This window comes from Melospiza melodia, unplaced genomic scaffold, assembly GCF_035770615.1.
Source record: "Melospiza melodia melodia isolate bMelMel2 unplaced genomic scaffold, bMelMel2.pri scaffold_45, whole genome shotgun sequence".
NCBI lineage: Eukaryota > Metazoa > Chordata > Aves > Passeriformes > Passerellidae > Melospiza > Melospiza melodia.
The window spans coordinates 4287357-4301480 of record NW_026948772.1 but is presented as its reverse complement, the minus strand read 5'-3'; the positions used below and the strand labels follow the sequence as shown (position 1 = coordinate 4301480).

The following is a 14124-nucleotide window of genomic DNA, read 5'->3' as shown; positions in this document are numbered from 1 at the left end:
AGCTCAGCTGCTAGCACGTTCTGATAAAAGTGTAAATTCAGCCCAATACAGATATCATTAAAAGGAAAGTAAACTCTGTAACTGTCACAAAGGCGAAGAGGGATGAAGAGAAAAATGATTCTCACATTTCGCAAAGCACTCAAGCCTGGGAATTCAGGAGTTATTTGGGAATTTAGCTACTTGAGCTGAGCTTCTTGTAGGACTTTTAGCAGCCTTGTGTTCCTCACCATGGGGTGAATGAACCTTGTCAGTCTCGCTGGTATCATTTGCTCCCTTTCCTCCTGTGATTTTAAAAAAACATTTCAAGGAAGGATGTCGCAGACATTTTTTCATAAAATCCTCTCTTTTAGGATTTGTCCTTTCTGGGAAGCTGAGGCCCCAGAAGAAAAATGCAAACAATAATTATCTGCTGATTTGCAATGTAACAGGAGCATCTGTGATTGGTCTTCTGTGAGTGTTTGGATTTGCTGACCACTTACAGGATGGTTTGTCCTTGCTTTCTGCTGGACACAGAACTTTGTTATTCATTCTTTTCTATTCTATTCTTAGCTTAGCAGCCTCTGCAACTTCTCTCCTTATTCCTTTTAGTATAGTTATAATGTATTATATATCATATATCAATAAATCCAGCCTTCTGATCATGAACCAAGATTCTCGTCCACTTCTCTCACCCTGAAGACCTTCATCAGGTCGCTGTAATAGAAGGACAACAAAATATTTTCTTTACACTCCGGGCCCACAAAGGCGATTTACCTCATCGGTTCTCCCATAAGTCACTCAGAGGAAGCTGCAGCCCAGTTTCAAAGAGTTCCTCCAGAGAGAACCACAACCTCCTCAGAGGAGGGCACCATGCTGTTGTCAAAGGCACTTGGGGTCAGAGAACAGTGCCTAAACTCACTGTGCCAAAATAATTTCACAGTCTGGTGAGTCTGGTTAAGAAAAGTGTTTGAGAGATTCCTCTGCCCCAATTAAGGTGATAATGAGACCAAACCAAAAATGAATTTTATTGAACAGTAAATGGGATAGAAAAAGGGGGACAGGAAGGGAATGACGGGAAAAAGAGCGCTCCCCTGGGGCAGGGTAAGTGTGACATTGTCCTCTGTGTGTGCCCTTCCCAGGGTGGGGGTTTTACAGCTGAGCCAGTTTGGGTAAGGGGGGTGGTGTTCACCCCCTGAGCAGGGATTACCCCACTGTTTCAGGTTGCCATGCAAGATGTAACCAAATGCATGTTTTCAATCCCCACCTTCAGCAACCATTATAAACAGGTGGGGCAGTGTTCTTTATCTCTTCCATGACTCAGCCCTGATAACGCCCTTCACGGGAGATATCTTCTGTGAATGGGTCATTGATTGTCACTGCAGGACTGATAAAATTCCATCCTCCCATTGTGGGATGCTCCGCCCAGGGGGAGGATCCAAGCATACCTACCTGGATATAAGCTGAGACTTGCCACACCAGGAGCAGCTTGCCTACTGGATTGCCAGAGGACAAGAGCTCCATAACCACCACTGGACCTCCAGAGGAAGACCAGACCCTTCTACAGGATCACTGCTTCGACAGAATCACCTTCATCTCTCCAACAGCACTGCAGTCACCATTTACTGGGACAGCTGCCACCACCCTGACCAACAGGGTGTCAGGTTATATCCTGACTCTGTCAGTTTAAGGCAGTGTTTCTGTATCATTGCCTTGATCTTAGTTTTCTTTTAAATTGTAATTCTCCTTAAGACGCTCCAAAGGTTTGCCTTCAAATCAGTACAAAAGAAAATGTGCGCACCCTTTGTTTTCTTCCCAAACCAGGATTTCCCATTCCCAGACCTTGATTGGATGGAGAAGGAGGCTGTGAGGAAGACGAATGAGCCCCGGGACACCCATATAGGTGAGGAGGAAGTCAGTTTCTATTTCCCCCTCTCTCCTGCTCCATCTCCCAGCCCAGCACAGGCCCCAGCTGCAGGACAACTCTGCTGTCAGCCCTGTCCTGCCAGGGATGTACTGGAGGGATCTCCTTCCCCTTCCCTCTGGCATGGAGGCAAATCCCATCCTCTCCTTGTCCTTCCTTCCCCCAGGAAGAAACTGAGGATGGAGACCAGGGAAGAAAAATCTGCATGGCAGAACCTCGTGAAAGAGACTGTTTTGAGTGATTCTAGCACACAGGAATCCAACAGGGAAGAAAAACCTCAGACATCCCGAATGAGGAGGGGCTCCAAACCCAGCCCAGGGTGCTCTGAAGAAGAAAGAGCCACCCTGAGCGAGGAAGGTGGACAGAGCTTCAGCCAGAGTTCAGAGCTGGTGGTCCATAAAAGGCTTCATGATGGGGAGAAGCCCCACAAGTGCTAGCAGTGTGGGAAGAACTTTAGGTGGAGCTCCCACCTGATCAGGCACCAGATGATCCACACTGGGGAGTGGCCTTACGAGTGTGGGGAGTGTGGGAAGGGCTTCAGCTACAGATCCAACCTTGTGACCCACCAACGTCTCCACACTGGGGAGAGGCCCTACGAGTGTCCCCAGTGTCAGAAGAGGTTTCCGAGCAGCTCCAATCTCCTCCAGCACCAGCGGATTCACACCGAGGAGAGGCCCTTCCTCTGCCCTGAGTGCGGGAAGGGCTTCAAGCACAACTCCAACCTCATCAAGCACCGGCGCATCCACACGGGGGAGAGGCCCTACCAGTGTGCCACATGTGGGAAGAGGTTTCAGACCAGCTCCAGTCTCCTCCAGCACCAGCGGATTCACACGGATGAGAGGCCCTTCCACTGCCCTGAGTGCGGGAAGGGCTTCAAGCACAACTCCACCCTCATCACCCACCGACGCATCCACACAGGGGAGAGGCCCTACAAGTGTCCCCAGTGTGAGAAAAGCTTCACCAGTAGCTCTCACTTGACCAGACACCAACGGAGCCACCATTAAGGGAAGCCCTGCAAATGCCAAAAATGCAGGAACAGCTTCATGCACCACTCCAGCTTCATCCCCCATTAGAGGGCCCACATTGGGAAGAACCCTGGTGATCCAGTTTCCCTGTGGTCTATGCTGGAAAAACACCTGTCCCTTTTCCTGCCCTTGCCAAAGACATAATGTGGGACGGAAGAACATGAGGGTCTGGCCATGGCCGTGTCATTACATTCACTCGCACCTCAGAACATTGCCAGGGGCAGGAAAGGGACTCCCTCTCTCTCCCTGAGGAGAAGGGTGTCCTTTCCAGACAGGGGAAATTGTGGCCAGGAAGAGCCTCTTGTTGATGTATTAGTTTTCCCAGTAAACTGTTTCATTTATCCCTTCTGTTATCAATATAATTTCTTTTTCTGTTTGTTCCTTATCTCATTGTTGTTCCCAATAAATTGTTCTTATCCCAGCCCAGGATCTTTGCCTTTTGTGCTTTCCATGGGAGGCGGAAGGGCAGCGAAGGCAGCACGGTTTTAGCAGGGGCAGGAAATTGAGGAATCCCATTCCTGAATCCCGGCCCGTGGAAACCGAGCATCCCAGCTGGTCCCAGCCCTGGTGGCCATGGCAACAGCCTTGGGAGCGGGTCCCTGGCTGGGGCTGTGGGAACCTCTTCCCTCTGGTGCCCAGGGACAGGAGTGGAGGGAACGGCTGCAGCTGAGTCGGGGCAGGCTCCGGTTGGATCTCAGGAAAAGGTTTTTGCCCAGAGGCTGCTGGGGCCCTGCCCAGGCTCCCCAGGGAAGGGTCCCAGCTCCAGGGGCTCTCTGAGCTGCAGCAGCGTTTGGACAGCGCTGCCAGGCCCAGGCTGGCATTGTTGGGGTGTTCTGGGCAGGGCCAGCAGTTGGACTGGAGGATCCTGATGGGTCCCTCCCAGCTCAGCCAATTCTGTGATTCTGGGATCCCATGAGCCTGGGGATGGGGCTGCCAATGGTTGCCATGGCAACGGGCTATGGCTGCAGGCCTGAGCTGGTGTCCATGGCAACCACCCCGGCATGGGGTCTCCATGGAGCTGCCAAGGGACTGAGCATAGCAACAGGGGCTGGTGATGGTTGCCATGGAAACTGACCATAGCAACAGGGTCCCGGTGATGGTTGCCATGGAAACTGATCATAGCAACAGGGTCCCAGTGATGGTTGCCATGGAAACTGATCATAGCAACAGATGTCTGGTGATGGTTGCCATGGAAACTGATCATAGCAACAGGGTCCCAGTGATGGTTGCCATGGAAACTGATCATAGCAACAGATGTCTGGTGATGGTTGCCATGGAAACCGACCATAGCAACAGGGGCCCAGTGATGGGTACCTGCTAAGGATCAGATTTGTCACAGGCCCTCAGAGGGGTGCCATGGGGACTTTCCAGGAGTCTCAAGGCTGTTCCAGAGCTGGAATGTCACAGGCAGAGACAGGGGCTCCATGGAGACCTCCCAGGGCTTTCTGGGGATGGTAAAGAGCCCTGTGGTCAGAGGCAGTCACAGCCATTCCATGGTGACATCCCAGGGCACCTTGAGCTGCAAAGGCACTGATCTGTCACAGGCACTCACGGGGGCTCCACAGTGACATCCCAGAAGTCCCCAGGCTGCCAAAGAGCCGGGATGTCCCAGACACTCACAGGGGTTCCTGTCATGGGCACAGAGGGAGCTTGAGGCAAGAGCTTTATTTCTTTATTGGAGAAACTCCTGCCAAATCATGAGGTGGAGAAATGACACTGAACAGTCACCATGGATCCTCAAACCCTTGCAGGGCCTGTAGACTTCTAAAATTCCTTCTAAGAGAGGAGACTGGGAGTGGCTGGATCCAATCCCAGCCCCAGACTTTGTCAAAGGTGTAAAAGATTGAACAGGTGGAATTCAACTTCAACACAATTTGTCCCACAGGATTAATGACAGAATACCAGATACGTTTATATAAATATGTCTCTGGCTTATTCTGATCATGGTCAGATGGAAAGATCACTAGCACAGTTATTTACTCCACAGTTCAGGAGCTATAACCATTATTAGAATATAGTGCTCTAGGAAGCAGTTTTGAAGTCAGCAGGGCCTTGCTGGAGTTGTTGGAGCCCATTGCAGGCAGAGCCTCCTGCCCCAGCAGGAACTGCCTTTCCTGTGCCATGAGCAGGGCCGGTCCCACTGCAGGAAAAGCCCCAGGCCAGCCCCAGCACAGGGAAGGGCTCGGGCACAAGGGCAGAGCGCCGTGCTGGGAGCTGTGCCAGGGAGAGCCTGAGGCACCAAAGGCACCTTGGCAGCAGCAGCTGCTTGCAGGCCATGGCCAGAAGCCTCCCTTGGCAATCCGGCCTGGTGGCCACCACTGCAGAGCTGCTGCCTCAGGGCTCATTCCTGGCTGGGCTCTGAAAAGCCACTTCTGCCCCAGGAGCCTGACTGGGAAGCCACTGGCCCCAGCACCTTGGGGACAAGATATTAATGACAAAACTCTTCATGCCAGCAGAGCCAAGGCAGGGGCAGAGGAAAGGGCAGAGCCAGGCCCAGGGGACAGGGCTGCCATGGTGATGGCTGTGAGGTCACTGCCCCTGCAGCAGCCTGGCTGCCCTCAGCAGACATTCTGGCCAGAAGTGCTGTGAGGGCACCCAGCACATCAGGGAACCCACACTACAGGAATTCTGTCCTTAGGGATGAGAGGGTTTCACTGGGTCAGGCTGCACAAACATCCTGATCTTAGACAGTTCCTGTGACGGGGCATTCCTTTCTCTGGAAATACACTTGCAGCTTTGTGCCTTTCTCATAACTATAAAAGATTTCCTCATTCTATCAAATGTAAATCCACACTCATTCATTTAAAGATATTGACCCTTGTTCTGTCACTGCAAGATTTAGGAGAAAAATCCTTTAATCACTATTTTTCCATTTTCACAGGTCTTGGAGAGGACCAGAAAATCTCCCAAGATGGGGTTTGGAGGCCTCATCAGATAAGCACCAGGGAGAGGCTGATAGCTCTGGGGTCACTGGGGTAGAGATTGAGGACTAAATGGGAATAGCCTGGGAGGGATGGAAGGGTGGTTTCAGAGAGTCTGGAGCTTTTTCTTCATAGTGGGAATGGGCCTGAAGAAGACATAATAGCACCAATGGCATCTGGGGAGGCCCAGACTGGCACCAGGAGAAAGGACATTCCGTGGCAGGGCAGGGCTGTGGTGCAGCACGTCCCCAGGAGGAGCCTGGAGCAGCCCAAGGCTCTGTGTGGGCAGGCAGAGGCAGGCAGGAGGCAGAGCTGTCAGCAAAGGAAGGGCCCAGCCAGGTGGGGCAGCTGGGGGATGCCGACAGCCTGCAGGGACAGAGGCGCAGCTTTGCTCAGCACCACAGACACCTTTCCCTTGCTTGTTCCCACCTGTCATCACTGCCACCTGTGTTCTGCTCTACCTGGAACCTGGGTACATTTTCTTGGTCCTGTCCCTCAGAAGGATCTATTTAAAGTATGAGAAACTTCAGTGTTTCACCCTCTTTTTGAGTCCCTGCGAAATTCTTTGAGCACATTCTGGGGGATGGGTCTGAAGCAAAGAGCACCAAAGCCCCAGAGGGTCATTAAAGTCCCTGTGCTGTGTCTGTGCTGCTGAACTGGGCCGGGCTCCTGGCCCAGAGGCAGCTCCTGGCAAGGGCAGTGCTGCAGAGAGACAGCTCTGGCCAGGAGCAGCTCCTGTGCACAGCCCAGCAGGGCTGGGGCACTGCCAGGGCCCCTCAGGGACACCAGCAGGGCACAGACAGAGCTCACAGGGGCTCAGCACTGGCAGGGGCTGTGGGACGGCCCTGAGGGGGCTGTGTCACAGCAGCACCTCTGTGGCTGTGTCATAGAGGCACAGAGCAGCTGGGATGCCAGCAAGGGGCTGTGTGACAGCACAGACTGGGCTGTGTGAGGTCACAGATTGGGCTGTGACATCACAGAGTTTGTTGTGTGAGGTCACTGAGCAGCTACAGGATCACAGAGGGAATTGTGTGACATCACAAAGCAGGTTGTGAAATCATGGTATGGCTGTATGACATCATAGAGCTGGCTGTGAGGTCAGAGTGTGTGCTGTGACATTACAGAGTGGCAGTATGACATTGCAGAGAGGGTTTTGTGGCATCACTGAGACTGTTGCAACATCACACAGCTGCCTGTGACAATAAAGAAAAGGGTGTGAGGCCATAGAGCAGATCCTGCCATCATAGAGGGTGACTCTGTGACATCAGAGAGTGGGTTGTGACATCACTGGGTGGCTGTGTAACATCACAGAGCAGGCTGTGACATCACAGAACAGACAGTGACATCACAGGGTGCCTGTTTGACATCACAGTGTTTTCTGTGACATCACAGTGCAGCTGCATGACATTCCACGGTGACATCCCAGATTTGGTTCTGTGGCATCACAAGCGTGATGTGTGACATCCCAGAGTGGGCTGTGACATCATTGGTGTCTATGTGACATTGCAAAAGAGGTGTGTGGCATCATAAGGGGCAGTGTGACATCACAAGGGCAGTGTGACATCACAGGGGCTGTATGAGGTCGCTGGGGAGGTCACTCTGTCCCGGCCCCCCTCACAGTTCCCCCCAGAGCAGTCCAACCCTGCTCGTGCACAGCGGGGTCCCCTGTCCCCCCGGGTACCCCCGCCCCCGGCCCCGCAGCCTCCCCCAGAGGATATTCCACGAGATCGACCCCAGAGCCTGACATGGGGACGGGGGCCGGGGCCCTGGGGGTGGCACAGGGGGACAGGGACCCCCCGGCAGCGTCCCCGTGTCCCCCAGGGCCAGAGCCTGGGCCAGGGCTCCTTCATCCTGTTAGGAACGAGGCCTTGAGAGCGCTGAAAAAATCCCCAGCAAGGGATCAGCAAAAATCAGATTTAATATTAAGGAACAGCAGCACAAAGTTCATTGGCAAGAGCCACTCTGCTCCTGACTGGACAGTTCAGGCACAGAAAGGAAACAAAGTAACAACAAAACCAAAGTAAATCCAGGCAATCAAAACAGAAATGAGCTGAGAACTGTCCCTATGTGTGTCTATGACACAAGCACAGTGAAGGCAAGGATAAAAGGAATACAGCCTGAAAGCTTAATAGAGCTCAAACCTAACAGAATTTAACTTACACCTTAACCTTAAGTGATACCTTCAACTTCACAATTTGGCAGAAGAATGCTACTTAACAGTATTTAACCTAACTTATAACTTACGACTTAACAATTTAAAACAGGAATACCACTTTAAAAAATTAGGTAATAACTTAAAATAAACTTTATATCTTAGCAAAAGAACAGCTCTTAGCAGCATTTAACTTAGCTTAGAGCTTGTGACAAAACCTTACTTACCAATACCTGGATATCTGACTGACTCAGCTATCCAAAGCACACAAACCCTTCAGAGAGCAGCATTTCTGCCACATTTCCCCAGCACAGGCACTCCTGTGTGCACACAGACACAAAGTGTCGGTGCAAGGCACCTGTGAGAAATTCCCCTGAGGGCAGAAAATGCTCAGTGCTGATGCTTTGGCATCTCCCCAGCGGGTGAAGGGTTGAGCCTGGAGGAGTGGGGGGATCGGCCCAGGCTCCGTCGTTGTTCAGGATCCCCGAGTGCAGCAAACGGGAGAGTTCCCAGCTGGGAGAGGCCCCACTCAGAGGGAGTCGCTGGCCCAGGAATGCTCCAAGGGCTCCTTTTGGAGCGCTGTTTGTAGGGCCCCAAGAGAGGGGCTGCAGTCCCAGCAATGGTTCATCCTGGCCGCACTTGGCACCAACAGCTTTCTTTGGCAGGGTGAGAACAGGGATGTTGTGCCGCTGAGGGAACAAAAACAGTTCCCAGGGCTGCTCCCAGAGAAAGCAGGAGCTGGTTGGGCAGCAGCAGTGCCTGGAGCAGACAGTGTTTGTGATGAGCTGCAGAGGAGCTGAGCCCAGGGGCTGTTGGCCAAGGCCAAGGCCCAAGGAACATTTCTCAGCTGGCAGGGCAGCCTGAGAAGGGGAGGGGGGAATGCAGCAGCACAGGGCCATGGAACCAAGGGACCATTGCGACACATTGGGGCCCTGTGAAACCAAGGGACCACTGTGACACTGTGGGTCCCTGTGAGATCAAGGGACCATTGCGACACTGTGGGGCCTTGTGAGACCAAAGAGCCAGTGTAACACTGTGGGACCCTGTGACATCAAGGGACCATTGTGACACTGTGGGGCCCTGTGACATCAAGGGACCATTGTGGCACTCTGGGGCACAATGGAATCATGGAGAGCACTGTGACATTGCTGGGCCTCATGCAAACATGGAGACCATTGTGACACTATGAGGCCCCGTGGAATAAGCAAACCATTGGGACACTATGAGGCCTTATGGAACCAGTGAGACCATGAGGAAGTCCATTGTGATACTATGGACCTCCTCATGGTGGCCCTGGGAGGACCATTGTGATACTGTGGGGCCTCATGAAATCAAGAGGCCTTTGTGACACTACAGGGCTGCATGGAACCAAAGCTCCAGGGCAACACAGAGTGGCCTCATGTCATCAGTGGTCCATTGTGACACTGTGAAGCCAGAGGAGACCATTATGACACAGCAAAGCCCCTTGGTACAAAGGTCCATTGTGACATTGCAGACCTCATGGAACAGAGGAGTCTCATGACATTTGGGGCCTGTGGAACCATGAAGACCATTGTGACACTGTGGGGCCTTATGGAACCTAGGGGCCACTGTGACATTGTGGCACCCCATTGAACCTAGGGACCATTGTGGCACTGCAGGTCTTCTTGTAATCAGGGGGCCATTGTGACACTGCTGGAAACCATGGAATCAAGTCACCATGATGACACTACGGGGCCCCATGGATCCAAGGCACCATTGTGACATTATGGAGCCCCATAAAACCAAGGGCACACAGAACAGCTCTGGCTGGTTTGGCCTCCCATGGACTGCCTGACTGGTCCAGCTGACCTGTGTATGTTGAGGGTCACTTCTCATCTGCTGCTGAAACACTGGGGCTCTGTGCTTTCCTTCCCAATTGAAAAGAACTGTCCGGCTCCAGGCACCCATTGCCAGAATTGGGATTTCACCTCCAAATTTCCTTATATCCCGAGATTGTTCCCATAGGAATATTGCCAGGACAAGTCTGGCTGGCAGTGGTTTCACAATAGTCACTTCTTATCTGTCCCCAAAACACTGAGGGAGGGTCCATGCTCTCCTTCCCATGGGAAAGAACTGTCCTGCCTCTCCAGGTGCCCATGGCCGAGATTGGGTTTCCACCTCCAAAATTCCCTAAATTCAAAGACTGCTCCCAAAGAAATCCACCATTCCTGACACGTCTGGCTGGCCTTGGCCTACTGAGGTTCTCACCTGCCTTCCAAACCTTGGAGCTCTGTGCTTTCCTTCCTATGGAAAAGAACTGTCCTTCTGAAACAGGTGCCCATGGCCACAAATGGGATTTCACTTCCAGCATTCCCTGTAGTGACAGACTGGAGGAGATTGTTGGCTGAAAACATTTTGTCTGTGGGGGAGGAAGGGGCAGGTCCAGCCCTGCCCTGCCCTGGAACCCCAATCCCCCTAGAGCCTCTATCCCAGCCCAGCAGCGTCTGCCAGTCCCTGGCACAGCACAGGCAATGCTCCACAGCCACCTCTGCAGCCCCCAGCCCAGCTCCTGAGAGACCAAATGAGCCCAAGTCTCACCTGGGGGAAGGGCCCAGGAAGACCAAGGGGTATTGAAGGCTGACCACAAGGCAAGCACACATCTTGACCCTACCTCCTCTTGGAATTTCTATCTGAACACTGCTGGAATCCAGGAGTTGGTAGCTGTGTGTGTGCTTCTCTGTATCTTTTTTGTCTTTCTCTCTTTTTAATTCATGCTTCTTGTAAAATTTGAGTAACTTAAAATTGATCAAGCTAAGAGTTTGTGAAGGTGAATGGGCCAAGTCAGTGCTTTGAGAATTGGTTGTTGATTGAATGTCATACTAAACCTTTTGCCAAAGTTTCTCTGATTTTTCTAAAGTTCCCAGTAAAGGCTGTTTTGTTCTTTTGAGCTCACAGCCACATTCCACACTCCATTTCCCAGCTGGAGCCGCTGCTGCCTCTGAGTTGTGCTGCCCCAGCCCCAGGGACGCTCTCCTTGTCTGCCCATTCCCCCACGGTCTCTGGGCAGGGATGGCCTCAGTGGGAGCTGCTGACATCCTCAGCAACTTGGAGGCTGCTGCTGAATTTTCCTGCTCCAGAGGCTTGTTCAGCCTTCAGCTCTTGAGTGCAGGAATTCAGTGTCCCAGGGCTCATTAACATTCAGAACACTTTAACAAGCCAAGCCTCTGGGGATAATTTGATTTCAGTTTTCAAATCTTGTGTGGTTAATTAGGCAGATTTCAAAAGTGCATTCAAACTGAATATATTCTATTTTAAAAAACAGTGAGAAAAGATTTCTTAGGTCCCGTTTAGGTTTTATTTCCTGTTAATAAATTGATATGTGCAATCTTCAATTGACATTGAATCCAAGTACATCCTCATGCAGTTTGAATAGATATGAAAATCAAGACCCTTCATGGCGGACAATCCATCAGACTCTGTCCCTACCCTCACCCCACCATTTCCCCCATCCAAGCCCTGCCACTCAGAGCAGCCTTGTGCAAATCTGAGCTCCCTCCAGCCCAGGTTGCACCTGCAGCTTTCAGCTCCTTGGCTCCAACTCCCACCTGCTTTCCTTGGAGAAGGAGCTGCCCGAGACACAGAGGGATGTTCATTTCTTGTCAGCCAACAAAGTTAGGGGAAGGTACAGCTCCATCAAATGCAACAGTCATTCCTCTGCTGGATAATAAATCCACTTTCCATTGCAGACAGCCTCAGAGCAATGGAAAACACCTTCTGTGCCCAGCACAGATCCCAAGGTCTCCCCAAACCCTCCCTGCCCCAGTTCTGCCCAGATTTGCTCTTTGCACACATGAGTCACACGCTGAAGTCAGGAGCTCCCTCCATGCCCAGAGGGAGGAAAAGAGAGAAAGGGGATGAAGAGCTCTCCAGTGCAGAGCCAAGGTCCAAGTGCACTGGGATGTCCCAGCACCATCTGACAAGTCCACCATCCCCCAGAGATTTCCGTACAGCAACAGTTTCAGACAAAGACAAAAGAAAAGGTAATTCTGTGAGATGTAAACACAATTAAGATGTTGACTAATATGATATCATTTGAGCTTCAGAAATATTTGGCATTTCCCTGAAGCATGAAGCATGAAACCAGTCAGCTGAAGGGCACTTGAATGACCAGAAAGCATTGGGAGGAGTGCTGAGGGTTTTTTGCAGGACAATGGACATATGCAACATGTGCACAATCCAGCCTTCATAGAAACTGAGTAAGGTCTCTATGCCCTTGAAGGACACAAAAGGAGAAGAACATGCTCAGCAGCAGACAGTTCAGGATGCAAAGGCAGACAAGAAAACCTGCAGCAAGATGCACCAAGAAGAAAGACTAACTAAAATTAACTGAAATATCAAAATGCATGCGTAAAAAGGATTTAACCAATCATGTATTAGCTTGAGGTGTGAACAGTAGAGAACAGTATAAAAATGGCTTGCTTTTTGTAATAAATTGGCTTCACTTGATCATATTGATCATGGTGTGATGTCCCGTTAATGATCCTCCACACCTAGGGACCAGAAATGCATGCAAGCCTCCACCCCAAGAGACATTATGAATTCAGAAAACATGGCCATTAACTGCTTGATACCAACACAGAGTAATGGCAACCAAAATGCACTCAGACCAGGGGTTTTTCCACTCTCTCTCAAGCCCCATGCGTTGGGCACCAAATTTTGTCCTGGTTTAGGGCAAATTTGGGAGAAAACCTCCAAAGGGGCCCCTCCAGAAAGGAAACCCACACAGCCTCTCTCCCCAACCGGGTTGGGAAGGATTCCTTGGGGAGAAGTGGAAAGAACCTGTTTATTTAACAGGCAAAGCACCCCCAGCACACAAAATGAACAATACCAGGTGACAACACTCTTTCACCACTCTGAAAAAGATGACAAATTCAGAAAGTCTCTCTTGGGAGTGGTCGCTCTGTTATCAGTCCCTCTGGTGCAGGAGTAGCTGCTGCAGCCACAAGGTGCAAACTCTCGGTGTTTCCCAGGGCCCAGTCCAGAGCAGGTTTGAGTGGTTCCAAAAAACGGAAAGGAAAAACAGTCCAGGGAAAAATTCAGACTGCTTAGCTAAACTAACTAATGAGCAGAAGCAAAAGCAAGAGCAAAGCAAAAAGCCAAACAAAAAGCCAAAGCAGCACCATGTACTGCCCTGTCTCTGTGTCCCGCCAGCCATGGGGGAGCAGCTGATAACAAAACCAAAACAAAACTTCGCTCTTCAGAGCCAGTCTTGAAGGCACAGAACATAATATCCAGCATAAAGAGAACACATGAATGGGGATACAAGCATCATAACGTCACCCTAGGACAGCAAAGTTATTCCAAACTGCCCCCCAGCAGCCCCCTCCTCACCAATGCCATCTGCTGGGGCTGTGCCAGCTTCAGGAGATGCCTCCAGGGCCTGCATTACCTGTGTGAAAAATGCATATTGTATGACTCGTTTTTCACAAATATTAAAATTAATATTATATGTGTTGTGTTAGAAAGTTATGTTGTACGAATTTTCTTAAGTAGTGTCTTAAATCTAGTCTTAGGGTATAACATAATGTTAAAATAGAAACCATGCTATGTGAGATACTTTTTTAAAGAAAGGACTCACAGTGAGATAGCAGCCACAGGACACCTAAATCTTTCAGAGAAAGATAATTTATTGCTCTCTTATCAGAACAAACAAACTTCTTCCCGCCTGCTCTGACATGGAGATGCCGTCAAGATTCAGAGGAAGAAGCTGACACTGACCAGACAGAAATCTGTGTTTGAATGGAATTTGTGCATCATGGATGAGGTGTATGAATATGTAACAGGTTATTGTTTTTAAGGGTTGATCCTCTGTTAAAGTGTGTCTTTTTTCAGGCTTATTTTGCCCAGAAAAAGGTACTTGGACATCCATAACGCTTTGTTCTTATTGTCTTGTATTGTCCTAAAACTCAATTGTCCAAACTTTTACTACCCTAATTATATGACTCTTTTTATAACAATTTAATTACTATTAAACTTTGAAAATTTTAAAAACAAGTGATTGGCATTTTTCACTCAGTGTCTGACACACAACATCCCATGTAGCAATGTTTCTGGGGGAGCCATTTACAACACGGGGGGGTTACAGGATGTGAAAAACACCAATCA

At 50.5% G+C, this 14124-nt stretch overlaps 1 pseudogene; it reads left to right on the top strand.

Annotated features, from left to right (window-relative positions):
• The window catches only part of LOC134434661 (olfactory receptor 14J1-like), a 55431-nt pseudogene extending 41541 nt beyond the window's left edge, over positions 1–13890 (top strand).
• Positions 13891–14124: the final 234 nt, after the last annotated feature.